A 10358-nucleotide genomic window follows, 5' to 3' on the forward strand; every position below is an offset into this window, starting at 1 on the left:
AAATAATGTTTTGGCACTATTTGGGTAGGATGTCTAGCAATTTCAGTCTATCTGGCCTTATCATGTCAAGATATGGCCAAATTTTCACTTTCCAGTTGAAATTAGGGTAAACCCTACCTCCTGAACACACTGGTCAACTCAAAATCTCAAAATTCCTCCCAGATTAGCATGTAGACATCCTACGCGTAGGATGTCTCTTGGCTTAAAATCAAAGTTTTTTCTGACAAGAATTCTCCTGATGCTTTGTAGATCTATCAGAAACACTCACAGTAACTTTTGGACTTCAATTAGGCTTTCAAACACACTTTTGCGTCTTTTACAAACTTGTAATGATTCTACCAAACAAGTGTACATGCATGAAATGCTCTAGATCTTGAATCATGATGTCCTACTTACTCTACTCCTACCTATCATGTGAAATGGTGATAATGGTGTTTTTGGTTGCTTTTTGGCCTCTCCGGACTCTCAAGCTCTCCTCTCACCGCTTCTACCACTCCAACTCCTACTCTACAACTCGACTACTACCTAAAACTACCTAAGTCAACCTCATCTACCTAAGTCGAAGGATCTAGGCCAGACACACGCTTCCTAGACTCCCTCTAAGACCTAGAGAGTCCTCCACCCTCTGATCCTATCTAAATGTAAAACAAGACTCTTGGCAAGCCAAAAATCCCAATCCTCAAGGATTAGTCTCGGTCACCTACCTAAGGTTTTCGTCCCCGGCAGTGGCGCCAATGTTGGACGGATACGCCGCGACGGACGTCAGCACAGCGAGAACTCACCTAACATGTAATGTCAGCTAAGGACGAAGCTCGATCCGCAGGCGCGTGGAAGCAAGCATAAGGTGTCAACCTACACTCGACCGACTCCTAACTAATTCCTACAGAGGTCTCTACCAATTGTCTAAGTCACAACCTTCAAGAGTGTAAAAGAGGAAACTTCCTACAACGCTTTCTAGAGCCGAACACCCATCAAACAATCTCGAAACACCATAGAACTTGAAGGAGACCCTACTAATACCTATAGGCCGCTCTCCCTAAGGTCTATGCACCAAAATCACGACCCAAAACACCCGGTGCAAAAACACGTAGGATGTCTGGCCGAAATCTGCAGGTCTTCGTTTCCGAAATCTAAAGTGCCTAATGTGTAGTTCTACTCAATGTGAACACGTGGATATGCTGCAATGCAAAATCGGACAACGTATGCTCACCCAAACAACCGATGAAGCTCGTAGAAGGAGCTCGCAAAGCCGGACCGTACGCGCGTAATGTTGGTATCGGCTCGTAGCTCTAGTCGGGGGCAACACGCTGCACTTCTCCGCACTCAATTCCGACCACCGTAGCACACGTAGCGTCAAGATAAAGCTCACACTCTCTCTCTCGTACACAGTACGCTCACTCACAGACTTCAAACTTGTTTTAAAATGACAAAAGGTTTTTCATTAAGGTCAAAAAGTGGTATATATACCTTACAATGTCTCAAACCCTAAAGTTTCAAAATCAACCATCTACTCAATCTAACTATCAAAACTGGGATACAATCTGGAAACTTCTGTAAGTCCCAATATTTACAAGGTGAAAAATCGGGTTTTCCTCAATGAATGAATAATTACAAAAATAATAGTCCTCCGAGTAGTTAGATGTCGTGGGGTGTGTCCAGCTTCTAACATTCGTTTTGTTGGACATGTTCTGATCAGCTAACCATTGACTGTGCAGTCTTGTTCGGTTCAATAGGGTCTCCATTGACTGTAAATCTTCATCTATAGTAGCTTCCAGCTCAATTTCTTGAGAGGAGGAAGCTTTTTCTTTTGTCTGATCCACCTCTTTTTGCTTGCCTTTATCAATTTGTGATATGGTTCCAGTGTTTGGGTGACCATCTGTTCTTTCTTCTTCTTCTTCACTGGGTGGTGTATGAACTCTCTCATCACGATGTGAGCTCTGTGAATGCGAAGGAGAATCAGCAGGTGGGGTTGATTGCCTCTCACTTGTCTCTGGCCTTGGAGATGGAGGTGGTGTTTCCTGATCTCGTGAAGTTGGCCTTAACTGATCTCTCAAAGTTTGGAGATCCTCCTCTTCTAGTAGCAATTCTGGTTCGTCCCTAGCATTTCTTTCTTGGATGTTCCTCTCGAACCAGTCCAACTCAAAAGCTGGGTTGCTTTTATTCTTCGTTCTCAATGTGTAAGTGCTACTAGAAGGTTTCCAAGTGGTGCCTACATTGCCTCGTAGAGATCTCTCGAGAACAAATCCTTCTAGCATTCTTTCCATTTTTGCTACCTTCTGCAATCTGGTGTTGTTTTCCATTTCCGCTTTCCACTTCTTTAGTCGAACATCTTCCTCTTCAGTTCTTCTTTCTTCTTCCATCTTTTCTTGTGTACTTCTGGTTACTCTTTCCAGCCTGCGTCCTTCAATGGTGTTAATAGAGGCCGGTACTCGCCTTTGTGATCTGTTTTCGATATTCTCTCTTAATACTAGCCAGTCGTTCTGATGAGGAGCAGGTGGCAACTGATCTGCCGCGCCTATGGCCTGGTATATTATTATGGTGAGGACTTCTCCTCCTGCAATGTAATTTGGTATGTCCTACTGTAGCTTTATTACTTCTTCAAACATATATGATGCGTGATCTATATAGAACTCATGTGTCATTCCCATAGCCCATGTCAATGTTGTTGAGATGCTCCCGTGTGGTGTAGTGTATCTTGGCGGTCTTTTGTTGTAGCTCAACAAACACTGACTGTATATCTGTGTCAGTTCTCTTACTTCCGGGTTTGCTATGAGTTCGAAAGAAGGCAGTTTGGACTTTTGCAAGTAGACTGTGAGGTTTTTCCTTCTTTCTCTCATGTTGGCTCCTTGATCAGACAATTTCAATGCCTCTTTGATGATCTCCTTGGTGATCTAGATCTCCATCACTTTATTATCCATGCCTGCCACTCTGCATGTTCCATCTTCTTGTATAGTCTCAATTAGGTGTTGTACCCTCTTGAAATCTATCCCCACTGGTGGTAGTGAGACAAAGTTCCACAAGCCAACTTTTTTGAGCCATGACCTCTGCGGTGACCTTTTCAGGTAATTTTCTACCTCCTTGGGGATCATCACTGTATCCACTAAATTTCCTTTGTCATCCACATATGAACCTTGATAGATTTGAAAGGCTGCTGCCTGTTGCACGTCTGCAGGTATCCAGGTGGCCGCTGGCTTTAGTGAATTGGGTAGAAGTGCATAGGGTATTGCACCTTCCGTTGCCAGGTTCTTGCCTTTTCTTTTTCCCTGAGAAGCATCCATGGATCCTGTATTCACAAATAACAGTTAATGTACAAACATAGTACTTCTCTTCTAAATTGATTACCACTTAATCATGCATCTAGATGAGCCTTTTTAATCCCAAGATGAGTTTAAGGTAAAATGTTATCAGATAGACAAGCTCTTCCATTGTCCGGCTCTGACGGCTTCAAATTAATGTTGTTAGTGAAGGAGAACGAGTCCAAATGCCTTGAAATTTTGTGTGGTGTATGTTCACAGGGCATGTAAGGTCACCCTATAGTCCCATACTGAATATCAGTTCATTTGCAATTTCTGCCCAGTCTATCGCGATAGATTGGCCATCTTTTGACAAGGGTCCTATTTTACAGTTGTGACTCCACCAGTTGGTTTCTCCTACCTTGCACATGATCTAATCCCAATTTCACCTCAAATGAATGTCAAGTGACCCCTTTTTGGTCAACTCCCATTTTTCCAGATTCCTTCCAAGGAGATGTTGGTCTATCTCCTTCATTTTGTGTTGTTTTGGGCTCAAACTTAGTGGGTAGTCCTCTTGCATCATGTTGAAGCCAACTGTTAATTCCAATTTTTGATAAGATGGCCTAGTATCACTCTACTTAGTCTATCGCGATAGACTGTAACTTAGTGTCATTTTGTCATATTTTGGCTCTGTGATCATCTGTCTACCTTCTCCTAGTTGATGTAAGGTTGCCTGACCTCTCATATGTGAATTTTAATTGTCTGCCCTTGAGATGTCCTGTTTTGACTCTGAGTTGCTGTCATGTCTATCTTGGCTTGCCATATGAGTCCATCTTGTCACCAAATTTGGTGTACTGCCTCCATATGCTTCCCCAAGTCTATCTTGTGAAAATTTTGAAAAGCCTTTCCCCCAAAGATTGTAATAGCAAGTCTATCGCGATAGACTAGGTTACTTGGCTAAGAGAGATCAGTTTTGCACTTTGATTTGATAATTGTGGTCATTATTCCTTGTTAGCACCCCTCATGAAGTCAAAATCAAAATTTTACTTGTCTAATTGTAATAGCAAGTCTATCGCGATAGACTGAGTACCTAGTCATTTTTACAAGTTTTTTGATGTTAGTTGACCACAATGGTGTTAGTAGGCTCTCCTAGACACACACATCAAGTTTTAATCAATTTAGAAGAGTGTACTCCCTGTTTGCAGCACTTAGCTGGTTCTGGAGTCGAAGTAGACCACTTAGGTGATGGTTGCCGTTCCTTTTGGTCATTGTATGACTCCGGCTGTCTTTTATTTCCTTTTGACCTTCCATCAAAGCAGTCAGTTGTTGTTTTGGTGTTTACATCACCAAGAACAACCATTTGGATATCTTTCTGGCCTGTTGCTGGCATTTGCCCTAGTGGAAGAGCTTTTTCTTGAGTGGACACATTCCAACTCGTAGTTGACCTCTTTTGGATGTACCTTGTTAAATTTGGTGTCATTTGGTCACTTGGTTGGCCCGTTAGAGTATCGTGACGCTTTGCACAGTTTCCGTCAGATAGGGACTTTAGGCTCTGTTTTGACAAACTTTTTCATTGTCTAACCATTCAGTTGGTTTGTCGAGGTTATTGGCTTGCTGCCTATGAGTTTTGGCTCATTTCCGATCACTTTGGTTCATGTGCCCTTTTGCAGGTCCTGTGAAATTAGGGTTTTCTGGGTGGCTTCCTTCACGCTTTCCGAGGTCATAGGCTTGATCCCTAAGCTATAAGCATTGTGCCTTTCAATTTTGGTTCCATTTGGTGGCCTCTAGGTCTTCCTAACAACCGGTCTACAATATGTGTGCACAGGTTGTGATTGTGGTGCTGGCGAGGTTTTGCGACCAACTGAAGTAAACAACACTTAGAGTCAGTGTTGACGAGCATACCTCTCATATCTGATGTCGATCTGGTGACCGTGCGCGATGGATGAGCTCCTGGAAGTCTCAACTGCTGTAGGGAGCTCTCTCTCTCTCACAATGGAAAATGACTCAAATGAGAGATTTCTAGCCTAGCCTCTCTATATGTAATCGAGACTCCGGCACGAAATTTTCCCATCTTTTACCTGTGGCCATAAATTTTTGCGAGATGTGGTTTAGGCTCGCAAATTTCCTGATTTGGACCTCGGTTGCTCCAGTTCTACAATTTTTGCAGATTTCTCATGTTGGAGGTCCCGTCATGACGGTGGTCATTTTTGCCCTGTCACCTTTGCAGTCTCTATTTTTTTTGTGTCTTCTTTACCTTGCTCTGATCAGGCGTCTCTTCTGTTGTGTTTCCATCTGGATTACGGATTTTTTTTCTATATTTTTTGCTAGAAAATGGCTAAAATAAAGCAAATAAATCCCAAAATAACCCGAAATAGCAATTCTAACCTATAAAAATACCAATGAAAAGAAAAACACTTTGTAGCTCACTTTTCTCTCGTGTATGTACATTCTCACTCATAATCGTCAACCTTGGCCTATTTTTTGCTGTTTTTCGATGTTTTTTGGCCAGATTTGACTCTCTTTAGAGTATATACACATCCCTAGGGGCTCATATATGATCATTTGGTCCCCAATTCTGATTAATTACGAGGGCATATTCTTTTTTCCAAAATCACACAATAAAACGCAAAAACGGTTGAAAAATTAAACACAAACATTGTCCTCTAATATATGACGTGAGTTCGCATTTAGAATGCCTCCCCCCCTCCTAGTTGGAGTTCTCCCGGACGACAGGGTATGTGTTGTGCATGGGTGTGAACTCATGCTAATGCAGGCTTTGTAATGTAGCCCTATATGCATGTACAGTCAATGCATGTAGAAAGAATTTATGCGGTGTAAGAGAAAGGTATAAGCGATTTGCTTATTGGCATTTGTCGTTGAGGTTTCCTGTGGTAGCCTGAGTTGGCTGGCAGATTTTCTTTGCAATAAGAAGTTGTAAATATGCCGCTCTTTGTTTGATTGTTTTCCACTTTTTTTGAATTGGAGTATGTGGATCCTTTGAAGTCGATATTGTTGTATATTTTGTTGCATTTTCTGGTGGAACATTCTTTCTTTTCCATTGGATGACTTGGGTCTTATAGATCCTTGTAGTTATTGTTGTGGATTCTGCTTATTTCCTCGTGCTCATTGCATGATTTGGCTTGGCATTGACATTTGTAGATAACTGTTCGGTGGTCATCGTTGGCCTCCATACTTCTGTTGTTGGCATGTTCTGAATTTGTAATTTTAGCCGCCATACCAATATAGTCCGTTGTGTATTCGACTGATTGACTATGGTTGTTTGAAGCTTTGCTGGCTGTTGGTGTTTTGTCTGTTCTTCTGCCCCCTTTTTTATAGGAATTAGGCTGTCTTGCCTTATCCAAACTTTATATTTCCGCTTTTGATGGAATTGTGCCTCGGCTAGATCTGTACGCCGTACCCAAACTTACCTGGTTCCCTGCATGGTTGTTGATTTTTGATAATACGTTTCTGGACATGTAAACTTTGTTTGTTGTTGGTCAATGCCTTGCGGATGTATTGACTCCTGTCTGCTCCTTGACATGTATTGGTCATATGATAAGAAGGGTTCTAAAAAGTTTTCATTTCGGAACAGTGCTTCATTAGTATCCAAATCAATGAATACCCTGTTAGCTTTCATCCATGACACTGCTAAGATACACGGCATTGCTGATCTACTTGGTGGCAGTACATGCAACTTTGTAGTGTACGGGTGTGCCTGCACTGTGATTGGTAATATAATAGACCACAACGTGGTCACCTCATCACCCGATGCTACTTTCAACCGGTGTGTCTCTGGGATCGTCCTCATTGGTCCAAGTTTCTGAAAGAGCTCAAAGCTGATGACACTCATTTTTGCTCCAGTGTCAAGCAATGCATAGATTTCAACTTGTTCTATGCCTACATAAGCTTTTATGTAAGGAGTACACCACGTATCTTCCAAGTTGTCAATGGTACTATCGTCCTGAGCCCTAAAGTCTGTTATGGTCTTTTCTAATTCTTCACTTTATATATCCGCTTCGATTGTTCGGAATGTCGAAAGAGGATATTCGTCAGTCATCGTTGAGGTGACCATGTTTATTGTCCTGAGAAATTGCTTTCGTTTAGCAATGCGTTCCTTGGCTTCTTGTTGTGCCTGGTCGTGAATTCTTTGTTGTTCCTGTCTATAGGCTTTTCCATAATGCAATTGAAACAACATTTCCAGTGTTAAAGGTAGATGATATTTTTTTAAACGACATCCACTAATCCAGTTCGGCATTTCTTTTCCATCTAGAGTCGACAATTTTATTGCTCCGTTGGACAATATTTCTTGGTCCAAATAAGGCCCCATTCCCCTTTTCTTTAGCTTTTTGGCATGCTGTTTAAGGGTGTATACTAAGACATAGTCGCCCGTTTTAAAGTCCTTGTTCTTGACATGTTTGTCAAAAAACTTTCTGTTGTCTTTTTTTTGCATATATGGTTGCTACAGCATTGAGTCGTAACTCATCTAATTTTTCAAGGTCCTCTAACCGTTCTAAAAGCTCATGCCCCGTCCAGTCCAATTGTGTGGCTACCCTTAGTGTGGGAATCAAAAATTCAATAGGCAATATTACATTTAACCCATATACCATATTAAATGGCGTAGTATTGAGTGTTGTTTTATATGCAACTCGATATGCCCACAATGCCGAATATAGCATTTGATCTCAGTCCGTTCTTGTTTCACTAACCAGTTTTGTAAGAACTGTGCACAATATTTTGTTTGTCGCTTCTGCTTGACCATTGGCTTGTGGATGGTAGGGTGCATATTTGCGATGAATTACCATAAACTCATTTAAGAGATGTTGGATAACTTCATTTACAAAGTGTGTCCCTCTATCACTCACCAGCTCAATGGGAAGGCCATAACGTGTAAACACATATTCATATAAGAATTGTGTCGTGGTTCTAGCATCTGCTTTCGTTGTGGCTTTTGCTTCCACCCATTTGGTCATCCATGGCCACTATGATATATTGTGCTTGTGAACGATACGCTGGTGGAGTAATAAGACCAACAAAGTCCAATCCCGATTTAGCGAATGCTCGAGCACTCATCATTGGTCTTAAAGGCATTTCGTCTCTTTTAACTGGTACCTTAGTGCATTGACATTCATCACATCTTTTCACAAATTCTGCTGCATCTTGAATCATGGTCGGCCACCATATACCTGCAACCATAATGATTTTTACGGTTCTCTCTGCTAAAAAATGACCTCCTACTATGCCTGCATGAGCTTGTTCCAATAATGGAAAGTAGTCATTTTCATGAGGAACTAACCTTAGCTCGTCATCAGTTTCCCTTTTATACAACTGGTCACTAATGAGGGTATACCTTTTCACTTCCATTTGTAAAGCCTTTTGTCTGGCTTTAGACCAATCTCCTAGAAACTCCTTATTAGTCAAATATTCCACAATAGCATGACTCCATGTGGGTGCTACTGTCACTTGGTATGATGTGGCATAATCCACAGTGGTATTGGATGTGCAAAAGTTGCATTTCTTGATGTAATTAGCTACATCGCCTGCCATTCCTGGCCAATACACTCCAAGTCTTCTTAATTGTTCATAGGTCATTTGATTTCCTCGATGGAATCCCCCTGTTTGTGTATGGGCTTCCTCTAGATACGTTTCGTACTCCTTTGGACCTATACACAACCTTAGAATCCCATCGTGTCCATGATGGTACATTCTTCCCGCAAGCATTGTGTAATTTCGTGCTTGTCTAACGTCTTCCACCGTGTGTTTGTCATCAAAATTCATTCCATATGTCAGCAACGGAATAATTTGCTCTGACCATTTCGGTACCATCTCTATATTAAACAGGTATGCGTTTGGGAGATCATCATCTACCCCATTAGCTTTTTCGCCATGTAGTAATCGAGAAAGGTGGTCTGCTCTTTGATGAGTTTTTCCTTTCTTAACTACTACCGTAAAATCAAACTCCGGCAACACAATGAACCATCTTACAATTCGTCCCATGTTACAAGGTTTGTTTACTAAGTACAAGAGCGCCTGGTGATCCACAAAAAATGTGAATTTGTTTGTAAGTAAGTAATGCCGAAATTTCTTTACTGCATATATCATACCCAATCCTTCTCTTTCAGTGGTGGTATAATTCTTTTCTGCACTGTTGAGTTGTCTACTAGCATAACTGATCGGAAAATCTGTATTACCCTCCCCTGGTTGTGCTAATATACAGCCTATTGCAAATGCCGAAGCATCTACATGTACATGGAAGATCTTTGACCAATCTGGTGCTTTTAGAATTGGTGCAGATACCATTGCATCTTTTAGTTTCTGGAATGACTCCTCACATTCATTGGTCCAAATGAAGAGCATGATTAGACTATACAAGGGTTTTTCTATTATAGCGTACATGTAGATAAAACGTCGATAGTATCCACAATGTCCCATAAATGATTGTACCTCTCGTACAGTGTTTGGTCTTGGCAATTCTATGATCCCCTTTACCTTGTCTTCATCAGTGGTAATTCCATTAGCCAATACTATGTGGCCTAAGATTTTACCTTGTCGAACCATGAATACACATTTTTCTAGGTTTAGGCAAATCCTATACGTTTTGCATTTTTCAAATACCTTTCTAAGATGATCTATATGGTCTTCTCTCAATAGAGAATAGACACACAAGTCATCCATGTAAATATCCAAGAATATTCGTAAGTATTCTTTAAAAGCATGTGTCATTAATTTCTGAAATGTGGCTGGACCATTGGTCAAGCCAAATGGCATTACCCTAAACGCATATATGCCCCATTCTGTTGCAAACGCTGTTTTGTATTGATCTTCTAGTTTGACCCCCAATTGGTTATAACCAAAGAATCCGTCCATAAAGCTATAGGCTTGCTTGCCTACTACTCGTTCCAGGACATGTTCAGTGATAGGAAGAGGATAGTTGTCCCTTATTGTTGCTGCGTTTACCTTCTTGAGATTCACACACACTCGTAATTTCCCGTTTTTCTAGGGTACCACCACTATCGGTGACACCCAGTCCGTGTGCTCTATCTCATAAATAAATTCAGCCTCCATAAGTTTGTCTATCTCTTCCTTTATCCTTTTGGTGAATGTCTCATTATACGTGTATGGACGTTG

Source organism: Adiantum capillus-veneris, chromosome 30, assembly GCF_014529385.1.
Source record: "Adiantum capillus-veneris isolate H3 chromosome 30, ASM1452938v2, whole genome shotgun sequence".
Taxonomy (NCBI): Eukaryota; Viridiplantae; Streptophyta; class Polypodiopsida; order Polypodiales; family Pteridaceae; genus Adiantum; species Adiantum capillus-veneris.